The sequence below is a fragment of the Loxodonta africana genome, chromosome 1, assembly GCF_030014295.1.
Source record: "Loxodonta africana isolate mLoxAfr1 chromosome 1, mLoxAfr1.hap2, whole genome shotgun sequence".
Lineage (NCBI taxonomy): Eukaryota > Metazoa > Chordata > Mammalia > Proboscidea > Elephantidae > Loxodonta > Loxodonta africana.
This window is the reverse complement of record NC_087342.1, coordinates 143,987,286-144,008,345: the sequence shown is the minus strand read 5'-3', so window position 1 is coordinate 144,008,345 and position 21,060 is coordinate 143,987,286.

Sequence of the window (21,060 nt, the reverse complement as noted above, 5' to 3'; positions counted from 1 at the left end):
GGATAAGAAGAAAGTGGGTGTAGAGTGACTGATATACTTTTGGAACAAAGAAGAGCATAAGGCCTGGAGAACACAATAAGAGGAATGGACGTAATAGAGTGAGGGGATTAGAAGGAAAAGATGTTTTGGTCAAAGAATGGACTTTTGAGGTCTAAGATTTCGACAGTGAAAATAGATCCAAGCTAAGGAGTCCTGGTGGCACAATGGTTAAATGCTCGGCTGCTAAACAAAGGTCAGCGATTTGAATTCACCAGACACTCTGTAGAAGAAAAGACCTGGCTATCTGCTCCCCTAAAGATTAAACACCAAAACGAAACCCATTGCCATGAAGTCTATTCCGACTCATAGCAACCCTGCAGGATAGAGTAGAACTGCCTCATAGGGTTTCCAAGGCTGTAAATCTTTATGGAAGCAGACTGCCACATATTTCTCCTGTGGAGTTTTTGGTTAACAGCCAAGCACTTAAACACTGTGCCATCAGGACTCCTTTCTGTAAAGATTACAATCTAGGAAGCTCTCTGGGGGCAGTTCTACTCTGTCATATAGGGTAGCCATGAGTCGGAATCAACTTGATGGCACACAACAACAACCACCATGTCTAGGATGCGAAAAAAAGGCCAGTGTATCTGGAATGTAGAGATAAAATTGGAAAGATGGTTATGAACCCAATGTTGTAGGGCAACCATACAAAGAATTTAGGTTTAAATGGGCTAAGAAGACTATTGAAGGAACTTAAGCAGGTAAATGACATGATCTGATATTTTTAAAAGACCACTTTGGAGGCTGTGTAGAGAATGGATCATAGGAGGGCAAGAAAGGAATCAGGACTACAGTTAGTTGGCTGTTGGGATAGTTTAGGTAAGAGATAATGATGGCTTGGACAAAGGTGATGCCAATAAAGAGAGAAGGAGAAGTTAATATATTCTGCATATAATTAGAAAGTAGAACCAATAGGATCTGCTGATGGATTAGATTATGGAGTAAGGAAAAGCAAATAATCAAAGGTAAACTAAATTTTGGTCTTTAGCAAAGTGATAGTGGCACCATTTACTGATGAGGAATTATTGGAAGAGGAACAAGTTGTAGTGGGGCAAATGAGACTATGAGAGAATCAAGAGTTCTAGTTTGGCTGTGTCACATGGAGATGTCACATAGAGAGTTGGATATTTAAGTTCAGAGATAAAGGATAATTTTGGGTACAGTGGTTGCTTCCACACTATCCTTTCTTTCCCACCACTTTTGTGTGGCATCCATATTATTTGGAGGGAATTGACTACTTGCCTGGCATCTAACATGGACCATGGTTGTTTTAACTCAACTTGGATAACCCATCCTGTCCTATGTCATCATTATTGATTTAGATAAACCAGATTTAAGCTACTGGGTTAAGCATATGGCATTACTCTATCCAAAGGTATTGGGTCACGAATAGGTGTGTGAAAAATTTGGGCAAATGAAATGCACAGTCTCGTTTTCTGGGTTCTTCTGATAAAGAATGTTTTCTGCCCTTCTGAGAGTGCTGAGAAAGTTACCATAAATTAGTCTTCACTCTCATTTTGGATTGCATGACTTGTAGATATGAAGTCTGGAACTGCTGCAGCCATTTTGTTAAAAGGAAGGGCATTGGCTTAAGAATGAAGCTAATAATATGGAAGGAAGAGTAGTGAGTTGGGAAGAAACTGGCTACCCAATGATATCAATAAGCCCAAAGACCACCTTTTTTCTGAACTTTTGTTATGTGAGCCAATAAACCCACTTTGTTACTTAAGAAAATTAGAGTTTGAATTTTGTTTATTTGCATATGAGAATCCCAACTGATGACTCCTGAGCCATTAGCATATAAATTGTATTTAAAGCCATAGGATTGGATGAGAAAACCTAGGGAGAAAATGTAGAGAAGGAAGACTATATCCTGATGCATTTTAACCTCAGAGGTTAGGCCAAGGAAGAGTAGCATTCAAGGAGAGAGAGAAGAAACTGGCAAAGAGATAAAAGGAGAATAAGAAAATCGTGGAGTCATCCACTTCGAAAGAGGAAAGTACTTAAAGAAGGAAGGAGTGGTCACCTCTTTGAGATTCTGGGAGTTTAGGTAACCTGAGAGAAGACACAAGACCCTTAGAAATGGCTATATAGACTTGTTAGTAACTCTGGTAAGAATAGTCAGTGGCATTTGGGATGAAAGACTGGAGTAGGCCGAAGATGAGGAAGGTTAGGAAGCAGAGGCAGTAAATGGATATGACAGTGTCAAGAAGTTTTGCTGTGAAGAGGAGCAGAGAAGTGAGTCAGGAATGGAGGGTGTATTAGTTAGGGTGCCCCAGAGAAACAGAACCAACAGGAGATACACACACATACACATATACATAGAGAGAGAGAGAGAGAGAGAGAGAGGGATTGGTTTAAATCCATAGGTCAGGTGGCAGGCTGGAAACTCCAGCAGGACATCTATGTTATAGCCTTGAAGCAGGATTTCTTCCCCCTCCAGAAAACCTCAGTTTTTGCTCTTAAGGCCTTCAGCTCATTGGATAAGGCCCACTCACATTATGGGGGGTAATCTGCTTTACTTAAAGTCAATTGATTGTAAATGTTGATCACATGTAAATACCTTCACAACACCATGCAGATTAGTGTTTGACTTAACACCTGGGCACCATAGCCTAGCCAAGTTGACACATAAATTTAACTATCGCAGAGGGTGATGTGGGATCTAGGGGAGTTTGTTTTTAATTGTTATTGCCTTTTTTTTTCAGAGTGGAAATTACAAGCATGTTTATATGCTGATGGAATGATCCAGAAGAGAGGAAGAAATAGAAGATGCAGGAGAGAAGAAATGATTGCTAAAGTAATGCCTTTGTAAAGGTAAAAGGGGATGGGTTTCAGAGACTAAGAGGAGATACTTCATAGGGACAAAGACATTTCTTCCCTTGTCAAAGGAGAGAGAACAAAGACTATGAGCATGGGTAAAAGTTGATTTGTGGCAAGAAGATGGAGAAGTCTTTGTTCTCTCTTCTCAGGTGAGTATGAATGAACATCATTAGCTAGGATTCAGGGAAAGAGTGTAATCAAAATATGTGTCATTTATTCTCTGCAGGACTCTACTAGGTTCTTGGAAAATGACAGTTTAAAAATATTTCAGAGTTGAAAAACTCTTTATGGTGAATATCTTGTGTATCAAATTCTAAAGGGTTGCTGTATTTTGCAAGTTGGAAGTGATGGAAGGTGGTAGTTTCTTTCACTGTCAGTGTAAGGTTTAGGCACCTGGATTTGGATTCTCTTGAAGCTGGTTTCAGTAAAAGGGGAATTTAAAATTTTCTAACTAAAATAATCATAAGCCAATGACATATACAGTGAAACCTGTGAGAGCTGGAACTAGGTGGGATGCTTTTTTTTCTTTTCCTGATCTCACGAGTTTTCTGCCTTTGACAAGATACAGGCTCACCACTTTTCTATTGCTTGTCTTGTTGCAGTGAGAAATATTTGAGTTTTCCTTCTCTGACAGGTTTTCACTTTACACAGGCTCTGGCTTTCCCTGGTTTTACTGTACATTATTTTCTTCATAACATGGATTTTATGGATTGAATTGTGTCCCTCCAAAATGTGTTGTAAATCCTAAGCCCTGTACATGCGGATAAGGAGCCCTGGTGGCACAACGGTTAAGAGCTCAACTGCTAACTGAAAGGTTGGTGGTTTGAACCCACCCAAAGATTCCACAGGAGAAGACCTGGCAATCTGTTCCCATAAAGACTGCAGCCTGGAGAACCCTATGAGGCAGTTCTACTCTATTACATGGTGTTGCTGTGAGCCGAAATCCACTGGATGGCACCTAACAACAACGTACATGTGGCCATAATCCCTTCTGCCAAAGGGGTTTTCTCTGTCTTGTCAATGAGGTTATATCAGTGTAGGTATATCTTAAGCCCATCAGTTTTGAGACATAAAAGAAGTAGCTTAGGCACAGAAGCAGCAAGCACAAATGGAAGGGAAGATACACAGCACACGAAGATAGCCAAGGAACAGAAACTAAGAGACAAAAACCCTTCCCCAGAGCTGACAGAGAGAAAGCCTTCTACTCTAGCCGGTTTCCTCAATTCAGACTTCCAGCATCCTAAACTGTGAGAAAATAAATGTCTGGTTGTTAAAGCCACCCACTTGTGGTATTTCTGTTATAGCAGCACTAAGTAACTAAGACAATAGAGTCTATTTGTTGTGTTAATTAGCTTATATGTGTGGCCTTCGTTGATGTAGTCCTAGCCTTTTTTTCTTTTAAAAAATTTCCCGTTTCTTTGGTATTGGGAGAAGTTAGAGAAATAATTTATAACACTTTTCCAAAATCATAACTAAAATATATATTCTTAATAGCCTAGATGAAAGAAATTTCATATTTCATTTCTCTGGACAGTTTTATAATAAGCATCAAATTGAGAAATTGCTTGATATTTCAAGATGATTAGCTATGACTTCTAGTTATAAGCTAGTAGGAGGTTTTTATTACATCTCAATTATAGGTTTTAACTAACAAAATAATTTAAGTTAATTAGACTATCATAAAGACCATGTGGAGGAGGAAAGAGTGTGTGTGTGTTGTTTTGTGAACACTCTGCTGTGTTTGTCCTCACTTTAAAAACAAACCAAACCCATTGCCATTGAATTGATTCTGGCTCATAGCAACTCTATAGGGCAGAGTAGAACTGCCCTGTAGGGTTTTCAAGGAGTGCCTGGTGGATTCGAACTGTTGACCTTTTTGTTAGCAGCTGTAGCTCTTAACCACTACATCACCAGGGTTTCCATCCTCATTTTAAAAAAGAAAAAAAAATTTTTTTTCTTTTCATTTTAGGCTATGTTAAATCACTTTTATTGCATGAAGGCACCTCTACCAATTGTCAACTTGATTCTAATTAATGGTAACCCCATGTGTGTCAGAGTGAGTAGAACTATGCTCCATTAATGGCTTATTTATTTACTGTTTTTGGAAGTAGATCACCAAGTCTTTCTTATAAGGCACCTCAATGGGCTCGAAATGTTAACCTCATGGTTAGCAGCTGAGTGCTTAACTGTTTGTGCCACCCAGGGGCTCTGTTAAAGTCTTGCCAGGGACTTGCAATACAACCTATTTGTGTGCAGCCTCTCTGACTGCACATTTCTGAAGAGCCAGCCCATCCGTCATGACCTGTTTGCAGAGTTGCCTTTCTTGTAATTGGTTTCAAATCCTAGATACACATGGCTGAGAACAAGGACCAATTCTATTCAGGCCAGTGAAACTGAGGTCAATCTCATTGTTCATAAACCAAAGAAGTTTGGGGCAGAGATGAAAACACAAGCCTTATTAGTTATGTCATTTAAAACATATGGCCCAAGAGGGTAAACCCGCACATTCACGAAACATAGTTACTGGGTCAGGTCCTAACTTTTTGAAAGGGCACCAGCTAACACTACTTTAAAAATGTTTTGTTTGAGTAGACTGTTTCAATCTTCTAGTCTATACCTGAGTTTTAACTTAGATATGTAACTACATATATTATATACATAATATATGTAGTTTTTTTTATATGTAGTGATATATCATGTATATTTTTATATTATATACATAGAATTACATATATGTGGGTGTACATGTGAGTTTTTGTATATGTATGTTGTATGCTGGTGAGTCAATTGCAACTCATAGCAGCCTGATAGGACCGAGTAAAACTGCCCTATAGCATTTCCTGGGCTGTAATCTTTACAGTAGAAGATTGCCAGGTCTTTTCTCCTGCAGAGCAGCTGGTGGGTTTGAACTGCCCACCTTTTGGTTAGTAGCCACGCACTTAATCACTGCACCACCAGGGCTCCTTGTGTGTGTGTGCTATATATATATACATATATATTTTAATAAAGGGACCTTTAAAAATTATTTTTGTTGTTGAGAATATACACAGCAAAAGCACACCAATTCCAGTTTCTACATGTATACTTCAGTGACATTGATTACATTCTTTGAGTTGTACAACCATTCTCACCCTATGTTTCTGAGTTGTTGCTCCACATTAACATAAACTCATTGCCCCCTAAGGTTCCTATCTAATCTTTCAAGTTGCTATTGTCAATTTGATCCCATATAGATAGATCTTAAGAGAGCACAATGCTCAAGGCAAATATTTTTTTACTAGTTAAGCCAAACTGTTGTTTGGTTTTAAGAGGACTTCAGGGGATATTTTTGGTTTAAAGTTTAAAGATCATTTTAGAGCAATAGTTTTGGGGGTTCATCCAATCTCCATGGCTCCAGAAAATCTGTAGTCCATGAGAATTTGAAATTCTATTCTGCCTTTCCCTCCTTTTGACCAGGATCCTTCTATAGAATCTTTGATCAAAATCTTCAGTAATGGTAGCCAGGCACCATCCAGTTCTTCTGGTCCCTGGCAAAGGAGGCAGTTGTTTGTGGAGACAATAAGACTCACATTGCATTTCCTCCTTTTATTTCTGACTCTCCTTCTTCCTGTGTTGCTCCAGGCAAATAGAGACCAATTGTTGTATCTTGGATGTCTGCTTCCTAGCTTTTAAGATTCCAGGCACTGTGTAATGAACTAGGAGGTAGAACAGAAACACTAAACATGTTATTAGGCCAATTAACTGGGATAGCCCATGAATACATGACCCTAAACCTCCAAGCCAAGGAACTAAATCTCATGTGGTGTTTGTTGTACATAAGCAGCCTCAGCAGCTACTCTTTTTTTTTGTCATTGTTGTAAATATATCTATCACACAACTTTGTCCAATTCAACTTTTTACAAGCATACAGGTTATTGACAGCAATTATATTAATCAACCCTTAATTAATGTAATTTTTCCATCACTACAAACCCAAACTCAGTACTCTATAAGCAATAACCCCCCTTTCACCCTCCCTCCTATCCATGGTAACCACTAATAAACTTTGGTCTCTATACATTTGCTTGTTCTTATCTTTTTATATAAGTGAGGTCATACAATATTTGTCCTTTTGTGATTGAGTTATTTCACTCAGCGTAATGTCTTCAAGATCCATTCATATTGTAGCATGCACAAAGAATTCATTTCTCTTACCAGCTACATAGTATTTCATTGTATGCATGTACAATGTACAATTCCGTTGTATGTATGTATTCATTCATCTGCTGATGGACGTCTATGTTGTTTCTCCCTTTTGGCTATTGTGAATAGACCTGCAATGAACACTGGTGGGAAAGTATCTGTTTGAGTCTCTGCTTTCAAGTCTTTTGGGTGTATACCTAGGGGTGGAATTACTGGGTCATTCTGGAGCCCTGGAGGTGTAGTGGTTAACAGCTCAGCAGCTAACCAAAAAGTTGGCAGTTCAAATCCACCAGCCACTCCCTGGAAACCCTATGGGGCAGTTCTACTCTGTCCTATAGGGTCACTATGACTCAGAACTGACTCAACGACACCTAACAACAACAACAAAAACATGGTAATTCTATTTTAGTTTTATAAGGAACTGCCACACTGTTTTAATGGAGGGACTTTTAATGGTTTAATGGTAGGGTCGGTGGTAGGTGAAACAGTTCAAATAACTGATCAAAAATTTTAAAGCTGGCTTCAGAAGTGGTTCTCTTATGGCATTGAATGAATCTGTCACCTTAGGTCATGAGTTAAAACATAATTCTTAAAGAAGTGGAGCTCACTGAGTAATCCTTAGTGGTGAAATGTTTGATACGGAATTATTATTAGGGTTATCAGTAAAAAGTTTGATGGGCTTTCAGGTTGCAGGCTGGAAAGTAAATTTTGGGATCAGTAATTTGCCAATCAGTTTAGACAATTGCTAAAAATCATACCTACTATTTTTATTTTTCTAAATTGTATCAAGTAATTTCTGTTCCCTGACCAATTCGGAGGTAAAAGAGGTGAGGGCAGGAATTAAAAAAAGAAAATACAGTCCTGTGATGACTAATTTTATGCATCAACTTGACTAGGCTATGATTCTCAGTGGTTTGGCAGATACTTGACTGATTGCGCTTCCATAATGTAATACACACACCTTCCGTGATGTGATCTGTTGTGATCAACCAATCAGTTAAATGTGGAGTTTCTTTGGGGTTGTGATCTACCTCCAGAAAATAAATGGATATTCTGGTAAAGCTTGATCTCTCTCTACCCTGCCCTCTTCTCATCTCCTGACCTTTGGCTCTTGGGACATAAGCCTGCAGATGTCTCCAGCCTTCTGCCTGACCTGCAGTTTTGGATTTCCAGTCCCCCACAATTTTGTGAGCCACAGAGTTCTCCAGCCTGCTGCTTGACCTACAGATTTGGAAATTGCCAGCCCCCACAATTGCCTGAGCCATTTCCTTAAAGTAAATTCTCTCTCTCTACATATACATACACACACACACCAGACACAGACATATAGACACACACACACACACACACACATGCACATATATGCCTCACTGGTTTTGCTCCTCTGGAGAACCCAAACTAAGACAAGTCCCAGTAGTTAACCTTGGATTTGTGCCTTTTCTTTTTAATGCTCTATTTTTTTCCCAGTAAGAGAATGCCATGCTTGATCACTGGGATTTTGAAGCCTTTGGTCAGCTTTGTTATTGGTTCAGATAAAGCCCAGAGTCAGGTGGTTGTTTGGACAAAACTATTTGCTTTTCGTCATGTCACCCAGACCTATCTTCAGTGACAACTTGGCAAGGCCAAGTAGGGAAGCTTACACAGCCCTGTCAGAAAGGCTGAACTCAGCGCTGTGAGGAGAGCCGTACTTTAACTTAAAACACAGAGCTTGGCCCCATTTAATAGCTTAAAGCAGAAAACCAAGCAAACCCTGTTCTCTTCAAAGAGAAGCAGGCAGGTTTCTATTTTCTTGGCTGTGTCTAGCAACCAGAATTTTTAGACAGAAGATAATTTTAAGTTTTAATGTTTTTCTTCTTTTAAAATTTTTTAGATATATTAAGCTAAAGGAATGAAATTTTGGACAATTACACTGCCTTTCTTTTGATTCCTACTCTCTTGAAATCGAAAGAAAAGCATAAACTACAAGTCTAACAGATTGGGGATGAAATCTGAAACTTGAATGTGCTCTAATTTAGCACTGCCCCAGAGTTCTCATTTCTTCTTCTGCCGTAAGGAAGACAGGGTTCCCCAAGCCCAGAGAGGTTTTCAGCTTCTGTGTTTCTAATGAGGGGTTTCTCAGAGTACGTTCCACACAGAATCAGTTCTGCAGGAGGATTATAATGCCTCACCCTATTTACACCAGGCTTGGCCTTGTGACTTACTTCCATCAATAAGATGTGAACAGAAGTGCCGTATGTCACTTCCAGCAAAAGCCTTAATGCCATCACATGGTTCCACCATCTCTCTTTTCCCTCCTCCATGAGACCAGCAATGGCCCAGATGGAAGCTACCCTTTCAACATTGATCCAAGAGTAAAGAAGTTAGCGAAAGCCACAGACAACTAGCAGCTGTCATGGAAACAAGAAATAAAGCATTGTTGTTATAAGCTACCGAGATTTTCTGTGATTTTGTTGCTGCGGCAATACCCAGCCCACCCTTAAGGATACATTTCCAGAAAAAAGGGGTTCTTCTTGTCAAATAAATTTTGGGAATACTGATTGTTATATCTCCCTTAGAAAATAATAACGTACATTGATTTTTTTTTTTAAATTAATTTTTATTAAGCTTCAAGTGAACATTTACCATTCCAATCAGTCTGTCACATGTAAGTTTACATACATCTTACTCCCTTCTCCCACTTGCTCTCCCCCATTGAGTCAGCCCTTTCAGTCTCTCATTTCGTGCCAATTTTGCTGTCTTCCCTCTCTTTCTATCTTCCCATCCCCCCTCCAGTCAAGAGTTGCCAACACACTCTCCAGTGTCCACCTGATTTAATTAGCTCACTCTTCATCAGCATCTCTCTCCGCCCCCCGCTGACCAGTCCTTTTCATGTCTGATGAGTTGTCTTCGGGGATGGTTCCTGTCCTGTGCCATCAGAAGGTCTGGGGGAGCATTGCCTCCGGGATTCCTCTAGTCGCAGTCATACCATTAAGTATGGTCTTTTTATGAGAATTTGGGGTCTGTATCCCATTGGTCTCCTGCTCCCTCAGGAGTTGTCTGTTGTGCTCCCTGACAGGGCAGACATCGATTGTGGCCGGGCACCAACCAGTTCTTCTGGTCTCAGGATAATGTAGGTCTCTGGTCCATGTGGCCCTTTCTGTCTCTTGGGTTCTTAGTTGTCGTGTGACCTTGGTGTTCTTCCTTTGCCTTTGCTCCAGGTGGGTTGAGACCAATTGAGGTATCTTAGATGGCTGCTTGTTGGCATTTAGGACCCCAGACGCCACATTTCAAAGTGGGATGCAGAATGTTTTCATTATAGAATTATTTTGCCCATTGACTTAGAAGTCCCCTCAAACCATGTTCCCCAGACCACAGCCCCTGCTCCGCTGACCTTTGAAGCTTTCATTTTATCCCAGAAACCTCTTTGCTTTTAGTCCAGTCCAATTAGGCTGACCTTCCTTGTATTGAGTGTTGTCTTTCCCTTCACCCAAAGCAGTTCTTATCTACTGATTGATCAATAAAAAACCCTCTCTCTCCCTCCCTCCCTCCCCCCTTTGTAACCACAAAAGCATGTGTTCTTCTCCGTTTTTTCTATTTCTCAAGATCTTATAATAGTGGTCTTATACAATATTTGTCCTTTTGCCTCTGACTAATTTCGCTCAGCATAATGCCTTCCAGATTCCTCCATGTTATGAAATGTTTCAGAGATTCGTCACTGTTCTTTATCGATGCGTAGTATTCCATTGTGTGAATATACCACAATTTATTTACCCATTCATCCGTTGACGGACATCTTGGTTGCTTCCAGCTTTTTGCTATTGTAAACAAAGCTGCAATAAACATGGGTGTGCATATATCTGTTTGTGTGAAGGCTCTTGTATCTCTAGGGTATATTCCGAGGAGTGGGATTTCTGGGTTGTATGGTAGTTCTATTTCTAACTGTTTAAGATAACGCCAGATGGATTTCCAAAGTGGTTGTACCATTTTACAATCCCATCAGCAGTGTATGAGAGTTCCAATCTCTCCACAGCCTCTCCAACATTTATTATTTTGTGTTTTTTGGATTAATGCCAGTCTAGTTGGTGTGAGATGGAATCTCATAGTAGTTTTAATTTGCATTTCTCTAATGGCTAATGATCGGGAGCATTTTCTCATGTATCTGTTGGCTGCCTGAATATCTTCTTTAGTGAAATGTGTGTTCATATCCTTTGCCCACTTCTTGATTGGGTTGTTTGTCTTTTTGTGGTTGAGTTTTGACAGAATCATGTAGATTTTAGAGATCAGGCACTGGTCTGAGATGTCATAGCTGAATATTCTTTCCCAGTCTGTAGGTGGTCTTTTTACTCTTTTGGTGAAGTCTTTAGATGAGCATAGGTGTTTGATTTTTAGGAGCTCCCAGTTATCTGGTTTCTCTTCATCGTTTTTGGTAATGTTTTGTATTCTGTTTATGCCCTGTATTAGGGCTCCTAGGGTTGTCCCTATTTTTTCTTCCATGATCTTTATCATTTCAGTCTTTATGTTTAGGTCTTTGATCCACTTGGAGTTAGTTTTTGTGCATGGTGTGAGGTATGGGTCCTGTTTCATTCTTTTGCAAATGGATATCCAGTTATGCCAGCACCATTTGTTAAAAAGGCTATCATTTCCCCGACTGACTGACACTGGTCCTTTGTCAAATATCAGCTGCTCATACATGGATGGATTTATATCTGGGTTCTCAATTCTGTTCCATTGGTCTATGTGCCTGTTGTTGTACCAGTACCAGGCTGTTTTGACTACTGTAGCTGTATAATAGGTTCTGAAATCAGGTAGAGTGAGGCCTCCCACTTTCTTCTTCTTTTTCAGTAGTGCTTTGCTTATCTGGGGCTTCTTTCCCTTCCATATGAAATTGGTGATTTGTTTCTCTATCCCCTTAAAATATGACATTGGAATTTGGATCAGAAGTGCGTTATATGTATAGATGGCTTTTGGCAGAATAGATATTTTTACTATGTTAAGTCTTCCTATCCATGAGCAGGGTATGTTTTTCCACTTAAGTATGTCCTTTTGAATTTCTCGTAGCAGAGCTTTATAGTTTTGTTTGTATAGGTCTTTTAGATCCTTGGTAAGATTTATTCCTAAGTATTTTATCTTCTTGGGGGCTACTGTGAATGGTATTGATTTGGTTATTTCCTCTTCGGTGTTCTTTTTGTTGATGTAGAGGAATCCAAGTGATTTTTGTATGTTTATTTTATAACCTGAGACTCTTCCAAACTCTTCTATTAGTTTCAGTAGTTTTCTGGAGGATTCCTTAGGGTTTTCCATGTATACGATCATGTCATCTGCAAATAGTGATAGCTTTACTTCCTCCTCGCCAATCCGGATACGCTTTATTTCTTTGTCTAGCCTAATTGCCCTGGCTAGGACTTTAAGTACGATGTTGAATAAGAGTGGTGATAAAGGGCATCCTTGTCTGGTTCCCGTTCTCAAGGGAAATGCTTTCAGGTTCTCTCCATTTAGAGTGATGTTGGCTGTTGCCTTTGCATAGATGCCCTTTATTATGTTGAGGAATTTTCCTTCAATTCCTATTTTGGTAAGAGTTTTTATCATAAATGGGTGTTGGACTTTGTCAAATGCCTTTTCTGCATCAATTGATAAGATCATGTGGTTTTTATCTTTTGTTTTATTTATGTGATGGATTACATTAATGGTTTTTCTGATATTAAACCAGCCTTGCATACCTGGTATAAATCCCACTTGATCATGGTGAATTATTTTTTTGATGTGTTGTTGGATTCTATTGGCTAGAATTTTGTTGAGGATTTTTGCATCTATGTTCATGAGGGATATAGGTCTATAATTTTCTTTTTTTGTAATGTCTGTACCTGGTTTTGGTGTCAGGGAGGTGGTAGCTTCATAGAATGAGTTGGGTAGTATTCCGTCTTTTTCTATGCTTTGAAATACCTCTAGTAGTAGTGGTGTTAAGTCTTCTCTGAAGGTTTGGTAGAACTCTGCAGTGAAGCCGTCTGGGCCAGGACTTTTTTTTGTTGGAAGTTTTTTGATTACCGTTTCAATCTCTTTTTTTGTTATGGGTCTATTTAGTTGTTCTACTTCTGAATGTGTTAGTTTAGGTAGGTAGTGTTTTTCCAAGAATTTATCCATTTCTTCTAGGTTTTCAAATTTGTTAGAGTAGAATTTTTCGTAATAATCTGAAATGATTCTTTTAATTTCATTTGGCTCTGTTGTGATGTGATCCTTCTCGTTTCTTATTCAGGTTATTTGTTTCCTTTCCTGTTTTTCTTTAGTCAGTCTAGCCAATGGTTTATCAATTTTGTTATTTTTTTCAAAGAACCAGCTTTTGGCTTTGTTAATTCTTTCAATTTTTTTTCTGATCTCTAATTCATTTAGTTCAGCTCTAATTTTTATTATTTGTTTTCTTCTGGTGCCTGATGGGTTCTTTTGTTGCTCACTTTCTATTTGTTCAAGTTGTCGGGCCAGTTCTCTGATTTTGGCTCTTTCTTCTTTTTGTATGTGTGCATTTATCGATAGAAATTGACCTCTGAGCACTGCTTTTGCTGTGTCCCAGAGGTTTTGATAGGAAGTATTTTCATTCTCGTTGCTTTCTAAGAATTTCCTTATTCCCTCCTTGATGTCTTCTATAACCCAGTCTTTTTTCAGGAGGGTATTGTTCATTTTCCAAGTATTTGATTTCTTTTCACTAGTTTTTCTGTTATTGATTTCTAGTTTCATTGCCTTGTGGTCTGAGAAGATGCTTTGTATTATTTCGATGTTTTGGATTCTGCAAAGATTTGTTTTATGACCTAATATGTGGTCTATTCTAGGGAATGTTCCATGTGCACTAGAAAAAAAAGTATATTTTGCAACAGTTGGGTGGAGAGTTCTGTACAAGTCAATGAGGTCAAGTTGGTTGACTGTTGTAAGTAGGTCTTCCGTGTCTCTATTGAGCTTCTTACTGGATGTTCTGTCCTTCTCCGAAAGTGGTGTGTTGAAGTCTCCTACTATAAATGTGGAGGTGTCTATCTCACTTTTCAATTCTGTTAAAATTTGATTTATGTATCTTGCAGCCCTGTCAGTGGGTGCATAAATATTTAATATGGTTATGTCTTCCTGATCAATTGTCCCTTTTATCATTATATAGTATCCTTCTTTATCCTTTGTGGCAGATTTAAGTCTAAAGTCTATTTTGTCAGAAATTAATATTGCTACTCCCCTTCTTTTTTGCTTATTGTTTGCTTGATATATTTTTTTCCATCCTTTGAGTTTTAGTTTGTTTGTGTCTCCAAGTCTAAGGTGTGTCTCTTGTAGGCAGCATATAGATGGATCGTGTTTCTTTATCCAGTCTGTGACTCTCTGTCTCTTTATTGGTGCATTTAGTCCATTTACATTCAGCGTAATTATAGATAAATATGTTTTTAGTGCTGTCATTTTGATGCCTTTTCATGTGTGTCATTGGCCATTTCATTTTTCCACATACTTTTTTGTGCTGAGACGTTTTTCTTAGTAGATTGTGAGATCCTCATTTTCATAGTGTTTAACTTTATGTTAGTTGAGTCGTTACGTTTTTCTTGGCGTTTTTCTTGAGTTATGGAATTGATATTCCTTTTTGTGGTTACCTTATTATTTACCCCTATTTTTCTAAGTAAAAACCTAACTTGTATCGTTCTATATCGCCTTGTATCACTCTCCATCTGGCAGTTCAATGCCTCCTATATTTAGTCCCTCTTTTTGATTATTGTGATCGTTTATCTATTGATTTCCATGATTCCCTGTTATGTGTATTATTTTGTTTATTTATTTATTTTTTAGAATTAATCTTAATTTGTTTGTTTTTGTGCTTTCCCTATTTGAGTTGCGTTGATATCAGGACGTTCTGTTTTTTGACCTTGTATTGTGCTGGTACCTGATATTATTGGTCATCAGGCCAAACATTCTCCTTTAGCATTTCTTGCAGTCTTGGTTTAGTTTTTGCAAATTCTCTAAACTTGTGTTTATCTGTAAATATCTTAATTTCGCCTTCATATTTCAGAGAGAGTTTTGCTGGATATATGATCCTTGGTTGGCAGTTTTCCTCCTTCAATGCTCTGTATACGTCGTCCCATTCCCTTCTTGCCTGCATGGTTTCTGCTGAGTAGTCTGAACTTATTCTTATTGATTCTCCCTTGAAGGAAACCTTTCTTTACTCCCTGGCTGCTTTTAAAATTTTCTGTTTGTCTTTGGTTTTGGCAAGTTTGATGATAATATGTCTTGGTGTTTTTCTTTTTGGATCAATCTTAAATGGGGTTCAATGAGCATCTTGGATAGATATCCTTTCGTCTTTCATGATGTCAGAGAAGTTTTCTGTCAGGAGTTCTTCAACTATTTTCTCTGTGTTTTCTGTCCCCCCTCCCTGTTCTGGGACTCCAATCACTCGCAAGTTATTCTTCTTGATAGAGTCCCACATGATTCTTAGGGTTTCTTCCTTTTTTTAAATTCTTTTATCTGATTTTTTTTCAGCTATGTTGGTGTTGATTCCCTGGTCCTCCAGAAGTCCCAGTCTACATTCTAATTGCTCGAGTCTGCTCCTCTGACTTCCTATTGCGTTGTCTAATTCTGTAATTTTATTGTTAATCTTTTGGATTTCTACATGCTGTCTCTCTATGGATTCTTGCAACTTATTAATTTTTCCACTATGGTCTTGAATAATCTTTTTGAGTTCTTCAACAGTTTTATCAGTGTGTTCCTTGGCTTTTTCTGCAGTTAGCCTAATTTCATTTGTGATGTCTTTAAGCATTCTGTAAATTAGTTTTTTATATTCTGTATCTGATAAATCCAGGATTGTATCTTCATTTGGGAATGATTTTGATTCTTTTGTTTGGGGGGTTGGAGAAACTGTCATGGTCTGTTTCTTTATGTGGTTTGATATGGACTGCTGTCTCCGAGCCATCACTGGGAAACTAGTTTTTCCATGTAATCAGCTGGTACACTGGCTCCTGGTTCTGAAAACGATCGCTGTCTGCCCGTATTTTTTCGTTCTCCGTCTCTAAGTCTGTGTTTGTTGTTCAGAGTTCGTAGATTGTTATGTATGTGATCGATTCACTTGTTTTTCCGAGTCTTTGTTGCAAGAGGGATCCGCGGTAGCGTCCACCTAGTCCGCCATCTTGGCCCCGCCCCCTTGATGTTTTAAAGGAAGTGAAAAATCCTGCAGGAAAGAAACTTGTTTATCACCGTTAACCTAGTATTTTCCCAATTACCTTGATTAAAGCATTATTTTTCACATATTACTTAACAACTTTTCACTGAACACACATTTATAAGAGCTCCCTAATGCATTTTTTTCTTTCTCTTACTGAAGGAAAGATTGATTCCAGAAGCTGGCAATTCTTGGGAGCTTTTGCAATTAATTACTACCTTCATTTTTTTTGTCTTAGTCATCTAGTGCTGCTATAACACAAATACCACAAGTGGATAGCTTAACAAACAGAGATATATTGTCTTACAGTCTAGGAGGCTACAAGTCCAGTTTCAGGGTGCCAGCTCTAGGAGAAGGCTATTTCTCTTTGTCGGCTCTGGGGGAAGGTCCTTGTCATCAATCTTCACCTGATCTAGGAGATTCTCAGTGCAGGAACCTCGGATCCAAAGGACACACTCTGCTCCTGGCATTGCTTTCTTGGTGTTATGAGGTCCCCTGTGTCTCTGCTTAATTCTTTCTTTTTATATTTCAAAAGAAATTGACTTAAAACAAAACCTAATCTTGTAGGTTAAGTCCTGCCTCATTAATGTAACTGCCTCTAATCTTGCCTCATTAACATCACAGAGGTAGGCTTTACAACACAGGAAAATCATATCAAATGACAGAATGGTGGACATTCAGACAATCCTGGGAATCATGGCCTAGCCAAATTGACACATATTTTGGGGAGACACAATTCAATCTATGATACTTCATTTCTTTGTTCTTTCACACATTTCTTCATTCAATAATGAATATGTCAAGTACTGAACTAGTTGTTGGGGAAGATGCAGAGGCTGTGCTTGTCAGAGCTGGAGCTCCATTATCACTGCTCTTGTTTTCCACTACCGGAAGCAGTTTTCCTCTCACACGCAGATCCTCACAGTGAGGTTGTTTGCAGGTTGGAGATGGGAGGGAAAAATGTGGCGCAGGGGCAGGTGAATGGGCATCACAGCAAATCTGCTTAAGTTCATTGACAAAGAACCCAAATTAGATGGGGAGTGTAAATGCTTTGACCTTCATAACTGCAGGATAAACAGGACATGCTCCTTTAGGACTCTCCAAAATATGGTCATATTCATTTTTATACTCAGTGTGGCTACCTGAGAGGCTTTACTTAAATCTAGCTCACCACTTTTTTAGGTCTTTTTTTACATACAAATGGGAATAAGTACTCACTCCTTCCTCTCAGCCAGATAGCATTTTTTGCAATTGTTGCTGTAATATTTATCGCATTATATTAAAATGTGTTGTCACCAAACATTCCACACTCCACCGCCATTAATTCGTTCTTGTTTTCCCGGTACCAAATAAGTCCAGTACACCCAGTAGGCCCTCAGTAATTGAGGAAAAAATGGAAACTTTTTTTTTTTTTAAAACATAGAGCCATAAGGGTTTGGCTTCTAGAATATCTTTTTGCTTACAAATTGACTAGAATCAAGTCTGCTCAAAAGCAGATGCATCTCTGATATGCCCCTCTGGTACTTCAGCCAAAGGTTAAACGTTAGCATTGTGTCTGAGATAGGATGGCCTAGTCCAGGTGGAGAAGGCATATGGTTGTCAGAGCAGGGTCTGAGGCAGTGCCTGGGACCGAGGTATGAGTTGTAGGTCTGAACAGTAGGTAAAGGAAGGTCATTTAAAGGGGCCTCAACCAGTAAAAACAACAACAACAAAATCTATAGGGTCGCTATGAGTCAGAATCAACTCGACGGCAACGGGTTTTGGTAGTTCTCCTTTGGCTTTCAAAATGGTCCCTGAAACCACTGCTCAAGGAAGTAGCTGCCCTGAATACCTGTTCCACTCTCTTAAAATTTCTGGCTCTCTCCATCGGCTTCCCCAGTTTGGTTCCTTTCCCACTCCCTGCCTAAGCCCTCCTTCAGCCTCCACCGGATCCAGTGGGAGCTGTTTTTGTAGAATCTCCAGGTGCTGCTTCTCACCTGGGCTTGACTCCTTAATTCCTTTCATCTGGACATACTCATCCTTCTTTGATGGAGGGTTCTCCCTAGCCAAGCTCACCCTGCAGGTACCACTTGCTTTGCAGGAGCCATGTCCCCCTGCATCTCCCATACCAGCTTTTGCTAGGACTTGTTTGCTGCCTAGCAAGGAAGAGTCCTGTGGTTCAGTAGGATTGGGGATGGAGCGGGGTGGGGGAGGGGGAGCTCTGCCACTGAACCTGGGGAAAGAGAGAAGGTTAGTGTTAGTGTTTCGGCAACCCTATTTGAGACTTGGGATGTGTATTCTCAGAAACAATGGAGATGAGGTTCTAGAATATTCTCATTAATGTACTATTTTGGCTATGCAATGAGTACTATTGACCATTGTAGGCTGATCTAAGCATTTCTATGGGAAAATGCTTTCTCAGTTCCCAAGGATGTTATAAAGAAGAAATTTGATTCTGCAATTTGTTGGGTACTTGCCTGTTTCTCAAGTTTCTCCCATGGAGCTTAATGTTTTTCTGTCAAGATTCTGAGCTGGTTCTGATTTCATGATCAATTTAAACCAGGGCCAAACCATAGGTTCTTGGAAGTGAGTAATGCTGAGAAAAGAAAAGGTTTTTCTGAAAACATCATTCCAAAAAGGACCAGCAAAACCTGGGCACCTCATTTTGAACAAAACTCAGAAGAGTCTGACCTTGGATTTGATTCCTGTTTTTAATATTCAGGAAAAAGAATTTCATTGAAGTTACTTCCTCCTCTGTCACCTGGCCTTTCTTTCCAAGTTTTTTTCAAAGTATTACCATTAGAACACAAGTCCAGTATGATCTCAAAAATATCTCTTTGTTGAAGTGTTTGTCCTTACCCGTTTCTGATTGGATTGAAGTTGTAAGATGTTTTCTGAATGAAAGAAATGTGATAATCAGAGTTTCCTTATATTCACTCAATCCTGGCAAGCTTGGCTAAGATGTTGGGTGAGTTCTGAGGAATAGTTAGACTCGGTTCCTATTTTTTACAGCTTATCCCCACTCTTGTTCACATCAGCCCCTTAAGTGTCATTAAATGAGCTACAAAAATAATTCCAGTCTTTCTTTCCACACAGTTTGGTTTCTTTCTGTTTGCTGACTAGTTTAATTCCACCATTTGCAACAGTATGAAGTAAATTGGCTCAAGTTTAACACTCAGAACTTTAGAAGGACAGGGTTTTTGAAATGCAAGGGAGTGGGAGTGGTACTATAAAAAAAAAAAGGTACTATAGTATTACCTTAATAATAAGGCAGTGTTTCTTCTCATTGGAGTCCCTGGTTTGTACAAGTGATAAAAGTAATGGGCTGTTAATTGAAAGACTGGCAGTTTGAGTCCACCCAGAGGTACCTCAGAAGAAAGGCCTTGAGATATACTTCCAAAAAACCAGCCATTAAAAACCCCATGGAGCACAATTCTACTCAGACACACATAGGGTAATCATGAGTCAGAGTTGACTCGATAGCAATTCGTAACTGGTTTCTCTCATACCCTTAAAATGCAAGGTGTGTTTCTTCATCATCTAAGAAAATTCACAGGCAGAGAATGTCCTTCTCTCTTATTTTAACTTTCTGGTTCCTACTTAAGTCTTATCTTGGAATGGAATAGTGAATCCAGAAAAGAGAAAAAAATAAAAGGCAAAGCAACACTAAAAAGCAAAATAAAATAAAAACTCTACTTCTGAAACGAAAAATAAATTGTTTTGAGTAAACCATGAAAGTATCTGCAAGGCTGCCTGCTGAGTCTCTGCTAAGCTCTGCTCCTTACATACTGTCCCGTCACAGGGGAGGGGGGAGAATTGCTTGATGAAAATCAGAAGTTGAAGCTCCAGGCTTCTATTAAAAGGCAGACCTGTCTTTAACATTTTTGTTTTCCTCCAGAGACATCTCACAGCAGCCCTCATTGCACAAACGACTCTGAATAAGATCCAATAATTAACACAATGGATGTTTAATATTTATCATGTTAAGATCTTAATAACCTTTAATAGTCACTAATCTTACAAACTTATTAAGAATCCCAACAAATTTGTGAGGAACCATTTTCCTAGGGTGTTTTATAAAACCACAGAGACCTATCAAATTTCAGCAAATCATTCCTTGAAGTGAAAATAATTAAAAAACTAATATAAATCAAAACAAATCCGGTGGTGTCTGCTTATGACTTAAATGGAATATTAATGTCAGTTCTTTGATGCTACTTGTTATGTCATGGAAAAAAATGGCTTTGAGTTTTAGTAGTAACAATAAGCAATTTTATTCAGAAGCTCATGATTATGAAAGGCTTGCAAAGCCTCTATGGTTTTATGGTCTGTGATACTGAAGTGAGAAGAACATTGCCTGTAGGTGGGAATTTGTTTTGTTTTTTAAAAACTGGCCACTTCCCTAGTAGGACAGTGAATGAATTTAAGGAAAGTGGAATAGATGCAAGTCCAAACACTAGAATTGATGAATAATATATTAGACATTTTTAATTCATAATTTTCTACTTTGTATCCTTTGATGATTAAAAAATAAAAATAAAACTTTTTTTTTCAATGGCAGCCCCCATTTCCCTTCTGCATTCTCTCTACTACTTTTCAGTTGAATGAATGTACCCTGGTGGATATATATTTTTTCTTATTGAGAAGAATTCTTTTACATCTTGAATTCCCAGGTTTTAATCAAACAGTAGCTCTCCAGCTCATCCATGGATGACAATTGTAGGCTTTCATTATTGGCTAGATTTTTTGCCCAGTGTCTAGGAAAGGAACATAGATTTAATTTCTGCAGAACTGGGTTATCTTTGGGTGTTGTTGTTGTTAGCTGCAATGGATTTGGCCTATGACTCACAGCAACCCCATGCACACAGGATTGGACTGTCGTGATCCACAGG